The 19,387-nt window shown below is 42.7% G+C and overlaps 1 protein-coding gene across 1 annotated transcript in view; it reads left to right on the top strand.

The window, feature by feature from the left end:
- The first annotated feature begins 2,422 nt into the window (after positions 1–2,422).
- erfl1 (Ets2 repressor factor like 1) overlaps positions 2,423–19,387 on the top strand; it is a 36,934-nt gene continuing 19,969 nt past the window's right edge. The window contains exon 1 of the mRNA XM_069703905.1: positions 2,423–2,587. The gene's annotated coding sequence lies outside the window, so the exon portion shown is untranslated. The remainder of the gene's footprint in view (positions 2,588–19,387) is intronic.

Here is a 19,387-nt window from a genome sequence, read left to right as displayed (position 1 = left end):
AGATAAACAGTGTTTGTAAATCAATACATGCATGTAACTATTGCAGATTAAGAGGTCGATCAATGGATCCACCCTAACCCCAACCAATGTTGTTTTTCTCGCGCCAGTTTTTCATATCTAACTTTACAAAACACCAGCCTGCCTCAAAAAAGTTTTAAAGCTTGTGCGCGTGCACCAAAGTGTCCGGGTGTCTCTGACAAAAAAAAAAAAAGGGAAAAGAAAGAAATCAGCATTTACGTGAAGAAGCTGCAGGTTAATTTCGTTAATTTCCAACAGACAATAAATTAATTCACCTACATATTGTAGGGTTAATATTAATAGTAACGATAACAACGATAATAATGATAACAGTAGCATAATTATACAAAAAAATAGCAATGATAAGAATTATAATTAAATAATAATAAATTATAGGTGGCATGGTGTAGTCTAAATAAAATTTGTTGAATTAAAGTCTCCATTTCTTTTACCGTATTCCGGCATCATTTCAACTTATTTTATTTCCACTGCTTCAGGCTCGTGGCCTCACACTGTGTCTGCCCTGCCTGTGTTTTCTGCGTGTGAAGTTCCAGGCCAACGTGTTGAACCTCTCGTCTCGTCTACGAGCTGCAGGCCGTTTAATTGGATTACAGCCCTGGTTTTCGTGCCGCTGCGCGCCGGCCGCCTCATCCGTCTCTCTGCTGTCAATACTCGGTGGAAATATTTCCGACATTAAATGCCATTTGGGGAAATTTCTCCACACGTCACACCCGCCCCCCCTCTCCTCTCCTCCCTCCTTGATCCTTCACCTCTGCACGCTTGGCTTTGAACTCGTTAACACGTGCAATTTGTTATAATATCAGCACTCTAACGCTGCTGTTTATTTACCACAGACAGTTCAGGCAGAAATTATGAATATCTCTCCAATCCCCGAAAGGATTTGTCTGCCCTTATTTTTATGGGAATATAATAATAATATTAATAAAACTAATAATAATAATAATCTATTGTGTTAGACCTGCTCTTATGAATATTTTCGATTCAAACTAATGGTCCCATTCTCAAATTATTATTATTATTGTTATTATTATTATTGTTGTTGTTGTTGTTATTATATCGAACGAACAAGACATTTGCCTCTTTTCCAAAGCAGCTTGTTTTGAACTTGAAATTTCACATGTTCCACTCCGATTCTGTTCCTCTATTCATCCTGTTCTAATGTTGTTTGTTCAGATTCATAGCTTTAATTTAGTCTTCAAGTCCAGAACAAAACTTCTACGTTGATTTAAAGTTTATTTGATCCGTAATTCACTCGTGATTCACCCGCCGTCATTTCGCAAAAAGAGAATGGAAATAATGCTGTTTCTTTGTTCCTCTAATAAAGTATTATTTTCATGTGACAAACGTTATATAAATTTAATGTTTTTTAGAAGCAACTTGAGGTTTCTTTCTGTTCGATATAATCTATGTATATGTCGGATAACTTTCTTTCCGGGTTTTGATGATAATTCTGAAATTAAGATTTGCGATGCCACCTCCCCTTCTTAATTTTTCTTTCCTTTATTTTGCTCCATCTCTTTCCTCTTTTTGGAAATCGACTATTGGCTTTCTTTTATTCATCAAGACAGTGCACCTATGGGGGCTCTCACCTCTCCTCATCTCCATCTCTTTCGGAAAAGAAACTTCTGACAGGTGCGAGAGGCGGGTTTGATTTAAAAAAAAAAAAAAAATGTTCTCATCCTTAATGTGTTGTCATCTGGAAAGCAATTTCGTATGATCAAAGTGCGGCTAGTTAGTGCGGTCAATATTCTTTCCAGCAAGCTTCTCCTATATCGATAACAAGACAGCAAAGCCTCTCGCCGAGCTGCATTCACGTCCTCTGAATCCTCTGTGTGCCGTTAAATCCGGACAGACCCTGTGCGTAAAAAGAGCTATAAGCGCTATATACATTTCAGAGTACTTTAATACAAATACAGTGAAATTATAAACACACAATATATAGATTTAGTAGGAACCATTTAGAGACATAAACTCGAGCAGACGAAGAAATGCTCCGTATGATTAAAAATTGAATGCCAAAAATGCATCAAGTCATCATATGAGTAGGCTAATATATGAGCTCATACTGGCATCTCTTCCTCCCTCTCGCTTTCTCCGTAACTGTATGACACTAAGGAGTAAATAAGGTGATTGATCTGCGGTCTATGAGACACTATTGGTCCTGCGGGAAAACATCAGAACACAAGCCCCATGATCGGCTCCCCTCAGCTGGGCCAAAGCGCCACCTCTCCTGTTTCCTGTCATTTTATTTATTTCAATTTCTGAATTGAATGAAGAAAAAAAAAAAAAAAAAAAAAAAAAGTCTGGTGAGGAGAATTTTGCAGTCAAAATGACAATTTAATTAAACACTTTTTTTTCCTTTTTTTTTTTTTTTTTTAGTGACGCCTTCGTGCAGTGCGACAGTGGCACGCTCCCCCTCCCCCTCGCCTCTTCCCTCCCGAGTCGGAACAAAGCGCAGCGGCGAAGAAACTCCACGTCCAGCCCGAGAGACGCTGATCGGGCTTCGGCCTCAGGTGCATTTCTGTGGCAGGGCGACGCGAAGGTCCAGGTGGGTGAACTTCCTCCTTCATTTTCTCTCTCTCAACTTCTCGGTTTTCCATTTCTTTTCTTTCCCCTTCTCTTTTACAGTTGCACTTTCTTGTCATTTATAACAAGTCACTCCTCAAAAAAGACAACATTTTCTTTTTAATGGGATCTGAGGTCACTTCAGGGTAAAGATGTTTTTCATTAGGAAGACTCATGTCCTGTTGATTAAACTGGAGACCACAGCCATTTGTGTCTATGTGGTTATACATATTTTGTTACAATGGTAATTTTAAACATTTCCTGATGGTAACATTTTAATTTTAAAGATGTTTCTTTACCATGTGAAATCCCTTTCTCAAACACTGTTGAGGATCAACAAGGCAACAAACTGTGAAAATTATGAAGAATTATAAAGAAACATATTTGGATTGTGATATAATTTGCAGTTACAGTTTTTAACACTTCAGATTCAACTTCAGACTTTGATTAGCATTGTAAGTTAAAAATATTTGTTGAAACATCTCCTTCTTGATTTTGAAAATGTGTCAGTTCTGCAGCCGCACAGACCTGTCTGTAAATAATCAGAGGTGTCCACTGCGCCATACAATCACCCCTGGCCATTACCAACCACATGTAAGATTCTTCTCCAGCCAGCCAATGTCTGAACGCTTCCTTTGGCTCCTCTGCGTCTCCCTAATTCTTCCTGTCTGATATTATCCCCTTGATGTACCTTAAAATTTGTATTTCATTATTCATTATTCAACACTCATTACTGTTTGCCAGTAGACACACTTCTACCTGTTACACTCCAAGCCCATAGGGCAATTGAAGGACTCCTCTGTATCTTTTCCAATTCCAAGCTTCTGCTCTCCTTCCCCTTTCCCTTCCTCCAACCCCCCCCCCATACACACACACACACACACACACACACACACACACACACACACACACACACACACACACACACACACACACACACACACACACACACACTCTCATGTGGCCCTCACACCCCTGTCGTCTCTCGCTGCCACACCTGGTAGCTACAAACTTGTACACAATAATAACAGCCAGATGTATCCATCTATCTCTCTATCTCGCCTGTCGGCAGTTAGTGGAGTGGCTGAGAGACTTGCAGGCGTGAAAGGTCAGTTAATCAATGGCGCACAATTTGACAAATCCCAGCGACTCTTATCATCCTCACGGGCGTTTAGGGCCGAAAGGAGGACCACCGAGATAAATGCTTAATCCCGACTGCTGTGTGAGGGAGAGAGAGTGCGAGAAAGGACAAGCACAGGAGCACTGTGAGGCAGATGGGCATGCAAAGAGGTTGGGAGCTGTGTGTGCGTTTGAGGGTAGACATTGGAAGTGTTGGCCAGTAGAGAGAGAGAAATGGAGACGTGGAAGTGACTCAAAGCAAAACTGAAAGGTGAACAAATGTGCGTGCATTCGGAAATGACAGTTTCTACTTTTGTCTGTCGCAATCAAAAGAAACGGGCGACGCTGTGGCTCTGAGATCATCATATTTTCCTCAGACTGGACAGGCCATGCACATGCCTTCTGGGCTGACATAGAAATCCTGGTTTCGCTCTCAGTTATGGCTCTGCTGCTGTGTGTAAAGTTGAGAAAAACCTGAGGAAAACAAAGGTGTATGAGTGGTTGAATTCTCCTGTGGCATGTTAGCCCGCCTGCAGCAGTGTGCAACCAAGAGGAAAATGAGCTTTTGTCCACGAGGCTGGCCTCTTTTTTCCCCTCAGTTTTTTTAACTGCAGAGGTTTGGAAGGTGGCACAATATCTTTGCCCTTATACCCTTAACAAAGATCACCTCAGTATGACATGTCGTCAATTGTTTTTTTATGGAGCTGTTAGCACGTTTTTAAAAAAAAATTTTTTTATTAATCACACTTTAGTTAACAATCAAAATTACATCACAGTCACACAAACTGATGTCTTGAGTCTGTGTGTGTATGCAATTTCCATCTGTGTCCTTTTTCACACGGACGCACGAGCGCTGTAGCTCCTTGAGCAATCACACAGCCAGACGCTCATGTCCTTTATCTCCATCTCAATGCAAGTTCAATGTAATTCGATTGAGATTAGTTGAACTGGCATGACAGCAGATCCCTAGTATTGCCAAAGCACTTAGGAGGCAATGACAGGACACCACATCGACGTGTACTTACACATACACAACACTGCGCAACTGGCCAACCTTGTAGCGAGGCTAAGGCACACACATACGTGCACAGGCAAAGTAAAGAGTGACAGCCAAGTCAAAGAGGTTTTGGCAAATCTCAGGATGATGACGTTAAAGGATGATAGAAAGTTGTCGAAGGAATGTGAGAAGAAGAGGAGAGAAATGATGAAGGGACCTGGATGACGAGCAGAGCTGAAGCATGACAGAGTGCGTCCAAAAAGATGAAAGACTGATTGACTCTCAGGGTGAGTGATGGAGAGAGAGGAGAAAGAAGGGAGTGGGGGTAAAATGGAGAAAGAACGGGGGACAGGGAAAGGGGTAGAGGAGGTGACAACGCGAAAGAGGTGAGAGATGCTGTGCGAGACGGAGAAGAGAAAGAGCGAGCGCGGAGAATGAACTGGAGGCAGAAAAAAAGAGAGGACAAGAGATAAAGAGAGCAAAAGAGGGGGAGGGCAAGAGAGGATAAAATGTATAAGAGTGATGTACGAGAAGAGGGGAGAGGAAGAGATTTACTAGAAGAGAGATTAAGTCAAGTTGTCCCTGGTCAGTCATTAATCCGATTTAAGAGCAATTAAGGTGAGACTGATTCCTTCCTAGAGAGAAAGAAATAGATGGAGAGGGTGAAGAGAAGGGGGGGAGAAAAGACGAGACAGGAAGGGAGACAAGGAAAGAGTGATTGAAAGAGAAAAGTGGGAAAATAAAACAGGTGTCTCAACTCTGAACGCCTGTTAGTGGACAAATTAGAGGCAATGCAATGAAATAGCAAAAGGAAAACATTTCAAACTGTGTGTGATCATGATGTAAATTTAGACCAAGGTGAGAAAACTGTTAAAGGTGAAACATGGGTAAGGGTGAGAGGTAAAATGATTCTTTAAAAGATCGTTCAGAAGTTTGGTCATGGTTTATCGTACACTCTTGTATCGTTTGAACATTCGTTTTTGATCAAAACATGGATTTACCATGACATTAGGGTCACAGAAGTTGCTCCTGAGTCTGTCAGCAGAAGCTTAATCTGATAGCAACTGCCGGGACCCTTCAGTGTGCACGTTATTGCTCTGCTACCTGTGGGATTATTCCTGTGGCAGTGGCTAGAAGTTGTAAAGTTGGCTTTAAGGTGAAAGTACAGTCACTTCCCTCCCATCATCATGAACCAGTGAAGGGCAGGGAGGAGAATAAGACAGAGATACAGAGTAGCCAGGGACTAAGTGGACGAATCTCCTTTGAATGAAAATGAAAAGCACAAAAGCAATAAAGAGTTTCCCTCCTCCTCCTCCTCCTTCTCCTCCTCCTCCTCCTCCTCCTCTTCCTCCTCCTTCTCCTCCTCCTCCCACTGCAACAAACCCCTCCAGTCCCTGCTCGGTGTGCTCCGTTGTTCCAGATGTGTATCAGAGGTCTCTGGGTCGACAGAGAGGTCCCTCCACTGCTGTAGCATTTCTATGTCTATTGGGAGATGGTGGTCCTGATAGCTCGGCCGTCTGACACGTACACAACAGTACATAAATCAAACGCACACATACACACACTCACTCCATTTATCTCCCACTCAAGCAGTGTGGTGATAGCAACCAACTCTGCATAGAGTCAGAGAGAAGGAGAGGTTGTGGTCTGTCTTGTTAAGTAGGAAAGTAATGGGTAGCTGTAAAAGGTTTACTTCTGTTGCTGCCATCTCTATTGTTTAGGCTTTTCCAGTGTTTGTGCCTCTTTTGTTTGATGTGCTTGAATAGTGTATAGGACACTCAACTACGTACATAATTGCTGTTCCACATAACTGTAGGACAACAACATGTTATTATGAAGCCTGTTAAGGCAAAGAGTGAAGCAAATTGAAAGCTGAGGTCATAGATTTTGTTTGAAACATTTTAGCCATCTGAATGGAAATGGTTTTTACATGATTTCATTGACTTACATCAATGCTGAATGCGTGTATTTTTTAAAAGCACTTCACCCTTATGAGAAAAATGCCCTTATACACATCTCTTTGTTTTATTTCATTTTTGTCCTGGCTTTTCTCTAAAGATTCTCTCTTATTTTTCTGTGGCGCGTCTATTGCAGTTTCTGTGTACCAATCTGTGGCCCATCACAAGTCCCAGATTGAGAGGCCATTTGGCTGCTGTTGACAGGAGGGAGCAGCTATTGACAGGGCCCTGCCGGGGAGGCGTGTCTCGAGCCCCACGTCCAAAGCGTTTGTGGCGTTTAATACACTGTAGCAGTGGTCCTCACAGCCCTCACCCTGCATGCTACTGCCATAGGGATCAATATGCACTGGGTTAGAGAGAAATGGACCATCTGATGCACACTCAGAGAGAGGGATGAGGGGAGAAACAGAAAGGGGGGAGGAAGGGGTAGTGAGGGATTTAGAGGAAAAAGAGAGGACCAGACTTGAAAAAAAAAGAGAGATGTCGAGACCAAAAGGAGAAGAGAGGAAATGATTAGAGGCACGCTTTAAAAGACATGGAGGCAGAGTGCTGCCCCGCACAGAGACAGATAGCAAGAGAGAGAAAGTGGTCAGTGGTTGAAAGAGACATTCAGCTGGGAGAGAAAACAGATTGGAGTGAACGGGGATAGACACTGAAAAAGAGGAAGACTGTAGACACCAAGGAGGATACACACAGGAAAGGAAAAAAGACATAAGGGAAGAGACGAGTGGGAGATAGGAAGGGAGAGGGGGGTAGAAGAAAGGGGGGGGGGAGAAAAACAGAGGGAGAGGGGGGTGTGGGGAAGGATGAGGAGGAAAGGAGGGGAGGGGGGTAAAATTTCCATCAGGTTTTCAATTGGGGCGGATCAATAGTGTATTAGAGCTCACCTTGACCCCATCTCTCCCCCTTCTCCCCGGCCCAGCACACAGGCCAAGCTACTCTCCCTCACAGCAGGGGACGGAGAGGGGGAGAGATTGCATTACGGCCTCCCTTTCTTGGACCAAAGTGGCAGAAAATGGCACAATAAAAGCAAGAGCGGACAGAAAGAAAGAGGAAAACTAAGTCACGGCAGGCAGAAACAGAGAAAGTGGGAGACGAAGGAGAGAGCGGAGTAAGCTGGAGGAGAAACCAGCAGGTGTTGTCGTACTTGTTTGGACGGAGCTTTCGAGGGGAGGAAACTTGTTGGCCACCTACGAGTGTGCATGACTTGTGTGCACTTGTATCACTATAACCCTCAAATGGAAAGATTGTCCTATAGTTCTTTTCTGTTGTCTGCTGGGGTCACAGTGTATGCATGTAAAGATGTGCTCTCACACATTCCGTTTTGTTTCATTAGTATGTTGTGGTTGAAAAATAGTGGGCTGTATGGATTCGCCGTTGTACCCTATACCTTACTTAAGAAACTATTGCTATACTTATCGAGTAAATCAACTATAAACATCCAGCCGACATCGGAGAGCGTAGGCATTACAGTGAACGGATGTCTCCAAGCAATGAACACTAGTTACCACTTTACCTTTCATTTTCCGATGTTTTATGTTTCTCAGGTAGCGTTCATTCACATTATTCAGGGTTATTTGATTATTTTACTAAAGCATGGGTGAAAGCCACGGGACTCAAACGTGCGTACCATGGTGATTTATAGGTTGGAGAAACAAAACAACGTGCTAAAATGGCTAAAAGTTGGCTAAAGCTGGAGATTTGGTTGTTGATTCTCAGTGGGATCGATGCTACACATTCATTTGTTTCTATGCAAATATATAAAACAAAAAATCATCTAAACATAAAAGCTATAGCAGCTATTTTGCAATTGTCTGTAGAGTGTGGTGGGGAAACTTTTACTTTTGATAGGATTTCTGCTGTGAAAATTAGTTGCACACAAACATACTGGAAACCACATATACACACAGATCTGCACACTGCTGGTAGGACACCTTGCATCACTGGAGGACAGCAGGACTTGACGCTGTTTGAGAAGGACAGAGGCAGGGGCCAGAGGGAGGGCGATCATGGGGGGAGAGGTTGAATAAAAAAAATTGATCTGGGAATTTAGCATTTAGACACAGTTTACAAAGCGATATAGAGGGGAGGAAGAGGAGCAGAGGGGACTGCGCAGGGGAGGACACTTAACTTTACAATAGGTCAGCTCTTACTACAAGGTCTTACTACTTACTCTGTAAACTGTAACCCTGTCGTCCGGGCCTGGTGTGCTGCTCCGTGCATATACGGCAGAAACTAAACACAAAATACAATTTTAGATTCTCTCAACGATCCATCTTTGGGCGAGCATGTGATTTAGCTGTTTAGACAGGAGCTTGTTTGTAAAAGCGCAGACCTACTAGCAGCACCATCCTCATCCCTTCTCCACATTTCCTAATGCTGTTCCTATTGTCACCCATGCACACTCCGGTGCACAAGCGCACGCCAAGACACCCCACACCAGCACACAAATCCGCACACACTTACGCGCTGTGTCAGACACGCACACACAGGAACACACAAACTCTGTCCCACTCACTGAGGGGGAGAAAAGGAAAGAAAAAAGGAGAGAAAAAAGAAATCGATCGCCGGGGATAGCGGTGCGCGTCGGAGGATCGTATCTTGTCAAAATAATATATTACCCTCATCCCCGCCTGATCGATGCGGTGGATTAGGGACGGAGGGCTCCCTCTCTCCCCTCCTCTCTCTCCCGCTCTTCCTCCTCGGTGCTTGGTGCAGTTTAATATTTACCTCCGTGAAAGAGCGGCCGCGACGGCTCTCAGCCCTAATTGATTCCGACACATGGGGCTCTGTGCTCAGGCTGCGGATGAGAGAGGGAGGGCCGGCTGGAATGCAGAGGGAGAGAGGAGGAAGAAAGAAAAGATGGTAAAAAAAAAAACAACAACAACAAAAAAAAGAAGAATGAAGGGGTGGGGGGTGGAGAGAAAGGAGGGAGCGGAGAAAGAACCTGAGGTTAAGACAACAGTGTAAACAACCAAATTGTAGGAACGTGAAAAAAGTAGGTTAGCCAAAAGATATCCAAGAGGAAGGGAAAATAATCTGAAGAAGTGAAAAGCCTGGTAGAGTACTCAGTTCGAAGAAATATATGGATAAAGTTTACGGGGATGGTAGAGAGAGAGAGTGACAGATGAACTTTAAACCAACTAGGAAATCCAGGGAGGTCAGAGGAAATATAGTTGCAAAGGTATAAGATGGAGATAGCAGACCCAGAGGGTAGGGAGGGATGATGATGTTTGTGGCACAAATAGGAGGGAGAGGGATGAATGGAACGGATAGCGGAGAGGAAATGAATCAGGAAGAATGAGGGAAACGGAGAGAGTAGGTGGAAATGGGACAGCACACGGAAACGGCTGCAGGAGAGCCGGAAGAGAAACGGGAGGGATGAGGGCAGAGGGAGAGCAAATGAGAGGGGATTAAGAGAGCGACATAAAGATGGATAGAAATGGAGGAGTGAAACATGACGGGTGGAATGTAGAGCACCAATAAAAGCCAGAGAACGGGGAGGAAAGAAATAGGGGGATGATGGAAAAAAGAGCCTGGCGCAGAGGTGACAGGATGATATCAGGTGGGATAGACAGAAAACAGGAGTGATAGCGGAGCGAGAGGCGGGAGGGTAGAGAGGGACCATATTTTCCGTTGAAGGAACTGGCCTGTCATGCTGTTCCGCCAGCAGAGAGCGGCTCTATAAAATACAAGGAGCAGGCGGGTCGTGTCGGGTGACTTATGTGTATATCTAGGCTTTGTCAATATTTCTTTCTGTCTTCCTTCCTCTTTGCTCCCCCGCTTTCCTGCTCCCCTTTCCTAACTCTGCTTGTGCTTCCACTTTCTCTGCTTGTGTCTCAGTAGGTGCTCACTTCTTCTCCAGCATTGTTTGTCTCTATTCCTGTTGTCTCTATAAAGCGGGCGCATATGCAAAAGACATACGTTTTCGAAGTGCCTTGCACCTTTGAGCATCGGCTTACAAGCCAAACATGTCTGTGGCACAATGACTTGAGGACTTGGCAGGCTTATATTCCCCCATGATTCTCCATTATGAGACAATACAGGCAGGATGATGAGCCTTGCAGTTAAATTGACATCGACAGAGCGCCAACACAAATATTCTCATTGATGTTCGCATCATGAAGTCTGTCTCCACATCCAAAAAACAAGGAGACAGCCACTGGTGGTTCACATCTATCACACCTACATAGTCCCTGTTTTACAGTTTCTCTTCTGCATGAGCGCATGGATGAATGAATGCATGTGTTTGTGCACATGTCTTTGTAAGTGCACTCCTCTAGTCTGTCTCTGCCCCCGTACAGAAGCACCGGGTGGTAGGCTGATTTATTCATGTGGTCCCAGGGAGGGTTGCACCTCCTCTTCCTCATTTGGCATGGTTTAGTATCCTGAACGCAGGCCTGCGGAGACCCCAATCCATGGGGGGGCCAGACATCCTGTAGATACGTTGCCCCAGTCTACAACTGGTGGACACTCACAAATTACCCTGCTCTACATTTCATGTATATTTATTAAGAAAACACATCAGAACTTCTCAGAATTGTTCAGTCTTGCTAAACATTTGGGGTTGCTGCCCTCTTGATGTTATTTTCAGCCTATATTTTGGTTTAAGTGAAGCCGAACTGAGTCCAGGTGGGACCGTGGGTGGAAATTTGTATTGAGGGATAGAGAGAGAGGAATAGGTTTTGGTTTCCACTTTCTGGAAAGATTTCTAGAAAATAGAGTAAAAAATATTGTTTAACTTCACCACAGATTGTGAAATGGATCTATTTTGAACTGCCATCATGATCCACGACAAACGAGTATCACCGCAGTACCAGAGAGAGGGGGAAAAAAAAAACAGACACAGGACAGAGAAGTTGCAGTTGAATGACACAGAACTTATTTATTTTTACCAAATAAGCTGAAAATTTCCAATCCATCTCCATGACTTCCTCTGTCCCTGTGCTATTGTTTCTTTTTTCCTTCCCACCCTCTTCTCTCTCTCTCTCCCTCTCTGTCACTGTGTCTGTTCTTTATTTACACCTCTCCCCTGCTCTCTGCAGTGCCTCACGGAGCGGTAACAGAAGTGTCACTTGTCATTATTGGTCTAATTCAGTAATCCGTCATCGTGCACTCACTGTATGCAGCGCATTATACGCTGGCACAGCAGGTGTACTACGCACCGAGGTGGAGATTCGATTTGACACGCACACACAGGCGAGAGGGCCAACGGGGGCCAAGGCAGACGGGCACTGAATGTGTGTACATAAAAGTGTGTACATTTGTTTGTGTGTGTGTGTGTGTGTGTGTGTGTGTGTGTGTGTGTGTGTGTGTGTGTGTGTGTGTGTGTGTGTGTGTGTGTGTGTGTGTGTGTGTGTGTGTGTGTGTGTGTGTGTGTGTGTGTGTGTGTGTGTGTCTAAGAAAGTGGAAGCGGGAAACACAGATAGAAAAATGGAGAGATTGAATTTTTGTGTATTTCTCTTTCCTTATGCGTGTGTGTGTGTGTGTGTGTGTGTGCGCGCGCGTGTGTGCGTCTGTGGATATGACTTTTTATTGTAGTTTCAATAGAAATGCGCTAGTCCAAGACGTCTCTGTACTGGGAAGACACATCAGAGAGAATAGAGACAGAATAGAGGAATCACAGCAAATATGGAAACAGCTCTAACAGAGGAGACATTCGTCATTTTAAAAAGCATTTGTTTAAGAAAAGTGAACAAGATCCTATACAGTATATTATGGAGATTTTATATGCATTTATTTAGAATCATTGCTTATCTGATTTGGAGTCGAGGTTTGTCTTGTTTGTGTCTGAAATATTTTTCTCAACTTAAAATTTTCTGCATTAATTTATGTGCTAAATACGTTTTATGGCCCGATTGCCCATGAAACCCAGTCAACAACAAAAAAGGACAAGTAAAGTTGTCTGAAAGCAATGCTATAATACAATTTATACTGTTAAAAACAGGGCTGTTTTAAATATGGTATTAGTTTTTATGATTCTCAACACTTGTGGTTCAAGATTTTTACTTAACTCCCTGACTACGCAAGTTCTTCTATACCATTATATTGATTTACAACTGTATATAGCAGTTCATGATAGTTATTTATTTTAGAAACTTTAAAATGAAGTGCATATTTTTTTTATAAATGATATTAATGAAAGGTTATAATTAAAGCCAGAATCACCAAAACAGTCAATTCAGTCTGATGAATGAAATTAGCTTTGAAGTGCTTGAGCCGTTTCTCAAAAAAATTCCCCCAAAAATATTTGACAGCTTAAATAGTGATATGACTGGAATGATTGCAGAAAGACGAGCAATTACATGGAACTAAAAGCACCTTGTGTTTATGGTCAGCATCTTGGACCCCGAAGCCTCGTGAATGTCTTCACATTTTATTATTAGAGCATATGGACTTATTTTTCCACACTAACGATAATGGGCTAAAGGGAAAGACACTGGAAAAGTACTAATAGATACCCATAATGAGAAGGTTTCACAGACCAGTTGATGGCCACTCTCTCTTACTTTCTTAAGTCTAAAACTAAACCACAAAGCTCCATGCTGTTTCAGTTTTCATCTGCCCCACGTCGCGATGGTGGAATCAATTCATGAAGAGATACGATACATTAAGTCATCCAGATCTTTGGTGGACCTACTCCATCATTTAATTCTGCACTAGAATGTAAAATTGTGGAGCCTACTGGAGTTATGTGCGGAAGCTGCATGATAGCTTCATCAAACCCAAAGTTTGAGATAAGATTAAAATGATTATGATTATATATCATCTAATGGAAGCTATGAAAAACTGTCACTCGTAGCTTTTAGTTAGGTGTAGCGTGGCAAAGTTAAACTACCCAGTATCACGGTAAGTTTAGTAATGCACCCACCAGTCCACTAGAGGACAGACTGTCAGCGTTACGGTTTTGCGCTACGCAGTGCCAATAACCATGTGCACGAGGACCACAAGAACACGGGAAAAAGCACGTGGTTAGAGTTTGGTGAAAATAAGACCGAAACGCACAAAATACAACACACAAGTAGCTACGTATCATCTTCTCCCAAACCCGAACCTTTGCTTCCTTTATGACCGTCTTTGACTTTTTCCTTATGACGATTCTACACATTTCAAACATGTCTCATGAACTCTGTCGAGTAACGTTCATCACATGACCTCCGTCACATTACATCTCTCAGTTGGCGTTCGTCTTCTTCTCACGCCAAAGCGATGCCAGGAGTCATAAAGACACGTTGCCCTATTATGGACTGACAGGTGTACTACATGCTTCGGCGCAATAATGGACGGAGTAGGATGTGGGTTATAGTTACCGTCATGTTTTCTGTGCTTGTTTATATGAACAAACATAAAGGCGTCAACATTTTGCCCAACACACATAACAAACAATTCATATGGGTTCCTATGATTTGTTTTTTTGTTAAGTGCTCTCTCATGGTTAAACCATGTAACCGTGTCACTCATTTCAAATGACCGCAAATCTAGTTTGGCTATTGACACCAGCATATAAGCTAATATCAGTCAAAATATTGGCTTACCATTTTATCAGTCTATGTATCTACCCTAGAAAGTCTATGATTCTTGCACTGTGCGGGCTTCTTTGTACGACCAAACGTTCAAACACTTCTGCCGAAACCTTGCGTTTGGGTGGATCCAGTTAAAACTATCTCTCCTGGGGTGCAGGATGATCCCTGCTGCATTCTGGGTAGGAGAGTTTTTTTTTGTGTGAGCCAGTGTGAGAGTGATGGGGTTTAAGGTTTGTGATGGTGGAGCTTCCCCTCCTCTCTTTATCAATGGCAATTTGTATGTGAGCGCACACCTCTGTAGTCCCAGCGGACACAGTGGATTTCATCAAGTTCTTAACCCCGCAAGGCTACAAATCCGGTTACCACTGTAAGTGTTTTAAACTGTTTAAACTATCACAGTGTTCCACGCTGGGTCCCAGGGCCGTGTTACAAGTCACGCCCAGATCACAGTGAACCATAAGAGTCTAACTGCATTTACTTTACTCTTCTTCTCTTATTTTATTTTTGCTTCATACAACACCTGCCATTTCCACCATCTTATGAAACCCCAGCTCTAAATCGACTCCAAAGGGATTCAGTACTATTGTTTTGTGGAAAGTTTTTACAGTTTGTTTTATTGATTCATTTTCATCATTCCCTTTTTCATTAAGAACAAGTTAGTAAAATACAAGACATTTTAATGTGACTCAATATCTTCCAACTTTTCATCTTTTGGGATTTTAGCTTTCTATTTACTTTAAAATGGTAAAATACCCTGAATGCTACTGGTGTTACAATGGAGGGTGCCATTGTTCTTCAGAATGATTAATGCAAATAAGCTCATAATATAGGTGCACATTAAACTGCTTGTTGTTAATTGTATAATTTTTCCACAAATACATCTCATTCCCTTAGGCCAAAACTAGTCATGATGAGGTGAAACTTAAAATCTTCTCAAGAAAATATTCACAGTTCAAAATGTTGAGGTGGGTACCATTTTGCAAGGAGGCAGGCATGGAGAAATTATTAAGGCTTTAATCTCAAACAAGCCTAAAATACCACCATTGATGTCTTAACATTTTTACTTTTCATCGTTGCTTCTTTCAAGTCAATGATACATTTAAGTCGTGCCATTCTTTAACCTTTATTGACCTCTTTATCCATAAAAACTAATTGTTTTCTCAAACAACGCGATAATTTGCCCTCTACAGCTTTGACTCAATTCTCGTCAGAGGAAAAAAAAAAAAAAAGTAAAGGGGCTTGACAGATTTGGAGAATGAACGTTTCAGATGATTCAACTTTAGACCGGGTTATGAAAAACTTTCAAAAATGGAATAACCTGTAACTTATTGTGTTTTAGCAAAATGTAAGTTTCAAACTACTTTTCACTGTGTAGTTTACGCACAGATACGAGTGATTTGTAACGTGTTACAGACGTGTTGCAGATATCATTATCCAAAACATGCGTAAATTAGCTGAATTTAGAGGCTCCTCATTTTCAACGTTTATTGTGCACAATAACGTGTCAAGAGCGGACTCTGGTGTCTTAATACACTTGTATCGGTCACGTCTCATTGCTGGCTGTACCACTTCTCCCTGCTGCGAGGGCAGACAGAAAAACGAGTCACAAAATATAGGCAAACTTCGGAAAAACAACGACCTAATTATGTTTGCTGTAGGCTATAAATAATCATATTGAAGAAAAAAATATAATCTCTGCGTATACATTAGCTCAGTAATTGATCATTTAGCCTATGGAAAGAGATGTTTGATTTTATCTCCCGCGGTCGCTTGTCTGATGATGATCACCGACTGGGGGGTTATTTTCTATTATATGATCAGAGGTGATCAATACCGCTCCTTCTCCCATCGCTCCCTCCATCAGCAAAATAATGTGTCCATGCCGAACAATTTGGTTTATACTGCTGCAATAATTGTAAGATTAACATATGGATACCATAACACGGTTGTATTGACTTTAAAAGTTGAGTTTTATATCATCCCCAAAAGTGATGGCCAGCAGCACACGGTAAACTACTTTTCCTCCGCTGTATCGGCTGATTAAACCAGCCTGGAGTCATGCGGTTAATGACATCATTATTGTAAACAAAAATAACAACAACAACAACAACAAAATAGTGTGGCCAAAAGTAGGATAGAAAATGGAGGGGAAGGGAAGAAGTAACAAAGTTGAAAAAAGAGGGAGGAGGAGGAGGAAGAGGCAGGACGTAGAGGAGGGAAGTAAGGTAGGGGCGAGGAAGGAAAGTGTTTGAATTATTATCCTGTATATGCTTGAGTGGACATGAGACAGAGAGCAGGGGGCGATATGGCGAGTTGTTGAAGAAATGATGAGAGGTGAGGCCGACGGCGGAGGGGAGGAGGAGGAGGGAGGGAGGGAGGGAGGGAGGAAGGGAGGGCTGATGATGAATGGAAGGAGAACAGGGATGAGAGACGGAGCAGCATGAAAGAGTATATATGCCGTGCGCGGTCCCGCTCCGAGGATGATGAAACGTTAATTAAAGTAAACGAGCTACCTGAGCTCCCCGGCTAACCCCCCTGTCACACTCTGTCAGGAGACAGAAAGAGGGAGGCAGAAGGAGGAAGACAAGGGGGAGAGAGAGGGTTTGAAATTTGACTGAACAGGAGAGAAGTTGGATAATCCAGCTGTGGCTTTAGTTCAAGGTGGATTGCTGTCACATTTACAGGCACAAGCATCTGCAGATCAGCAAATATTTATCGGTCTAATAATTTAGGTTTTGACGTTATTATCCTACTTGTTCTCTGTATTGAATTCCTCTTTGTATTAATTGCTTGCAGGGAGACTTTGCTTTGAGCATCCAAAGCTTCTTACAGGATGAGCTCTCTATTGCAACGACTTCACGTTTAAAATAGGCTATATGAAAACTTTATATTTTTTTCATCAGAGCCATGGGAAAACGAATTTACCGGAGATTATGCTGCTTACAGTAATTGTAAAACTATTTTTGACAAAGGACAATAATTTCCAAATCAGTCTCCTTTAGTGAAAATCCCCATCCTCTTTCTGCATGCATGTTACAGCCTTCCTTCCTTTGTGTATAAAAGCCTGATTTCCCGTTCCGTCCATGCAAGGTTTATCCGCCAAGATCACCTTTGTTTCTTTTTAATGCTCATATTCATTCAATTAATCTGGGCTCTAATTCGTTTATATATTTATTTACTCGGCCTCGCTATCACACTCTTCTTTTTTTCATCTCTCTCCAACGATTATCCTGGCGTCTAATTAGAAATCGATGCTGCTGGGCCGGGGGGTATTTGCAATGTGTTTGTGGACGTTGAGAACAATTCCCCGGACAGAAAAGACCGAGAGAAGAAAGAGAGAGGAAGAGGAAACGCTACACTACACCGCACTGCACTGTATGCAAACACACACACACACACACACACACACACACACACACACACACACACACACACACACACACACACACACACACACACACACACACACACACACACACATTCTGACAACCGACTTTACTGCTTGCAGCTATTCTTCTTTCTAAAAAGCAGTAGGCTAAGTTTAAAAAAAAAAAAAAAAAAAAGAAAAGAAAGAATGTAAGGAAGGGAAAAAGAAAAAGAAAATCATTTTTTAACGACTGACGCGGGGGATTTCTGCAGAATTGTTGAGGGGTGTTTCCCTGTCTTTTAGGAAAACAAACAAATCTCGAAGTGGAAAAGCACTTTAAATGTGATGGCCTGCATCTAACCCCAGCCTTTAATTTGGCAAAAAGTCGAAGGAGCCAATTCATCGCAAGGTTATACAGCTATGTGTTGATGCAAATGATTATTATTATTATTAGAATAATAATAAGATATTGTATAGGTTTCAGGCCTCCATATGCAGTATCGCATGTTGTAGTTTTCATATTTTAGATTTTTTAATTCACGCATTCGTTAGAATTTAAAAGATCATCAGTCCGGATCCCCTAAGAAATTGGGTTCTGACAGTGTGATTGCAGGTCTCGATCATTTATTTACATTTGTCCCCAGCGTGCAAATATAGGCGATTAAAAAGTTTCAAATTCAAGGCGAAAAGTATGTTAAAGTGGACTATGCTACACATTTTTCGCTCTATAATAATCATCCTCTTCTGTGCCATGGCCAGTGTCTGTGTGATGTTCATTGCGAGCCGGCGTCGCCTCCTCTCTGTCGCGTCCCGTGGAGAGGTGTCGGTATAGAGGCGACGGTTTAGCGCCATTCCCGGAGCCAATCGAACCTAAACGGATTAGCAGCTGCCAGGTGAAAAAAAGACAGTGTTCCAACCAAGTGAAGAAAAAAAAAAGAAATGTGGAGAATGGGAGCCTCGCACTTTTATTAGTTCAGCTTTACACCACAGTGTGTTTACCGTCTGTGCGCAACGTTTTATTGGCTCGCCCCATAATCTGTTTTTCAGACGCTGCTTCTCTCTTTTTTCTGTGTTCATCATCCCAAACGAGATGCATCACTTTCTCTGCCTCGCTCCCTCCCTCTCTGTTTCTCCTATGACTCTTCATGGCTTCACCAGTCAGGAAGTGTCATATCGGGAAATGCAGTGTTGGAGTGTCACCCCCCCTCTGCATGATAAGGAAAACTGAATAACTTGCTCTTTCTCGTTGTTGCTTCACATTTCATCAACCTCTGTGATGCTTTACTTATGCCAAAACCATCAGTTTGGGCTCCCTAGTGTGTGTGTGTGTGTGTGTGTGTGTGTGTGTGTGTGTGTGTGTGTGTGTGTGTGTGTGTGTGTGTGTGTGTGTGTGTGTGTGTGTGTGTGTGTGTGTGTGTGTGTGTGTGTCTTTGTTGCTCTATGCAGTATAGCAATAAGCCATATTTGAGGCTCCATCCTTGCATTTTCTGTCAGTCTGTCTTTCCATCTCGCACACTCATTAAACGTCCCTCCCTCCCTCCCTCACACACACACACACACACACACACACTCGCACACACTCACTAACACGCACTCCCCTCCCCCCCACCACAAACACACACACACACACACACACACACACACACACACACACACACACACACACACACACACACACACACACACACACTCACACACACTCTCTCTCTCTTCTATCTCGGAGTCTCTCCCTCTCCTTCTTCTTCTTCCTCCGCGCCTCACGCTCCCCTTGCCCGTGGCTATATGATCGTGAAAAATGTGTTTACAAAACTCGCTCTCT

Source organism: Brachyistius frenatus, unplaced genomic scaffold, assembly GCF_029030835.1.
Source record: "Brachyistius frenatus isolate BFR_SWC_R1_liver_20210118 unplaced genomic scaffold, ASM2903083v1 Contig_48, whole genome shotgun sequence".
Taxonomy (NCBI): Eukaryota; Metazoa; Chordata; class Actinopteri; family Embiotocidae; genus Brachyistius; species Brachyistius frenatus.
The sequence above is the reverse complement of the archived record's forward strand: the minus strand, read 5'-3'. Positions and strand labels throughout refer to the sequence as shown.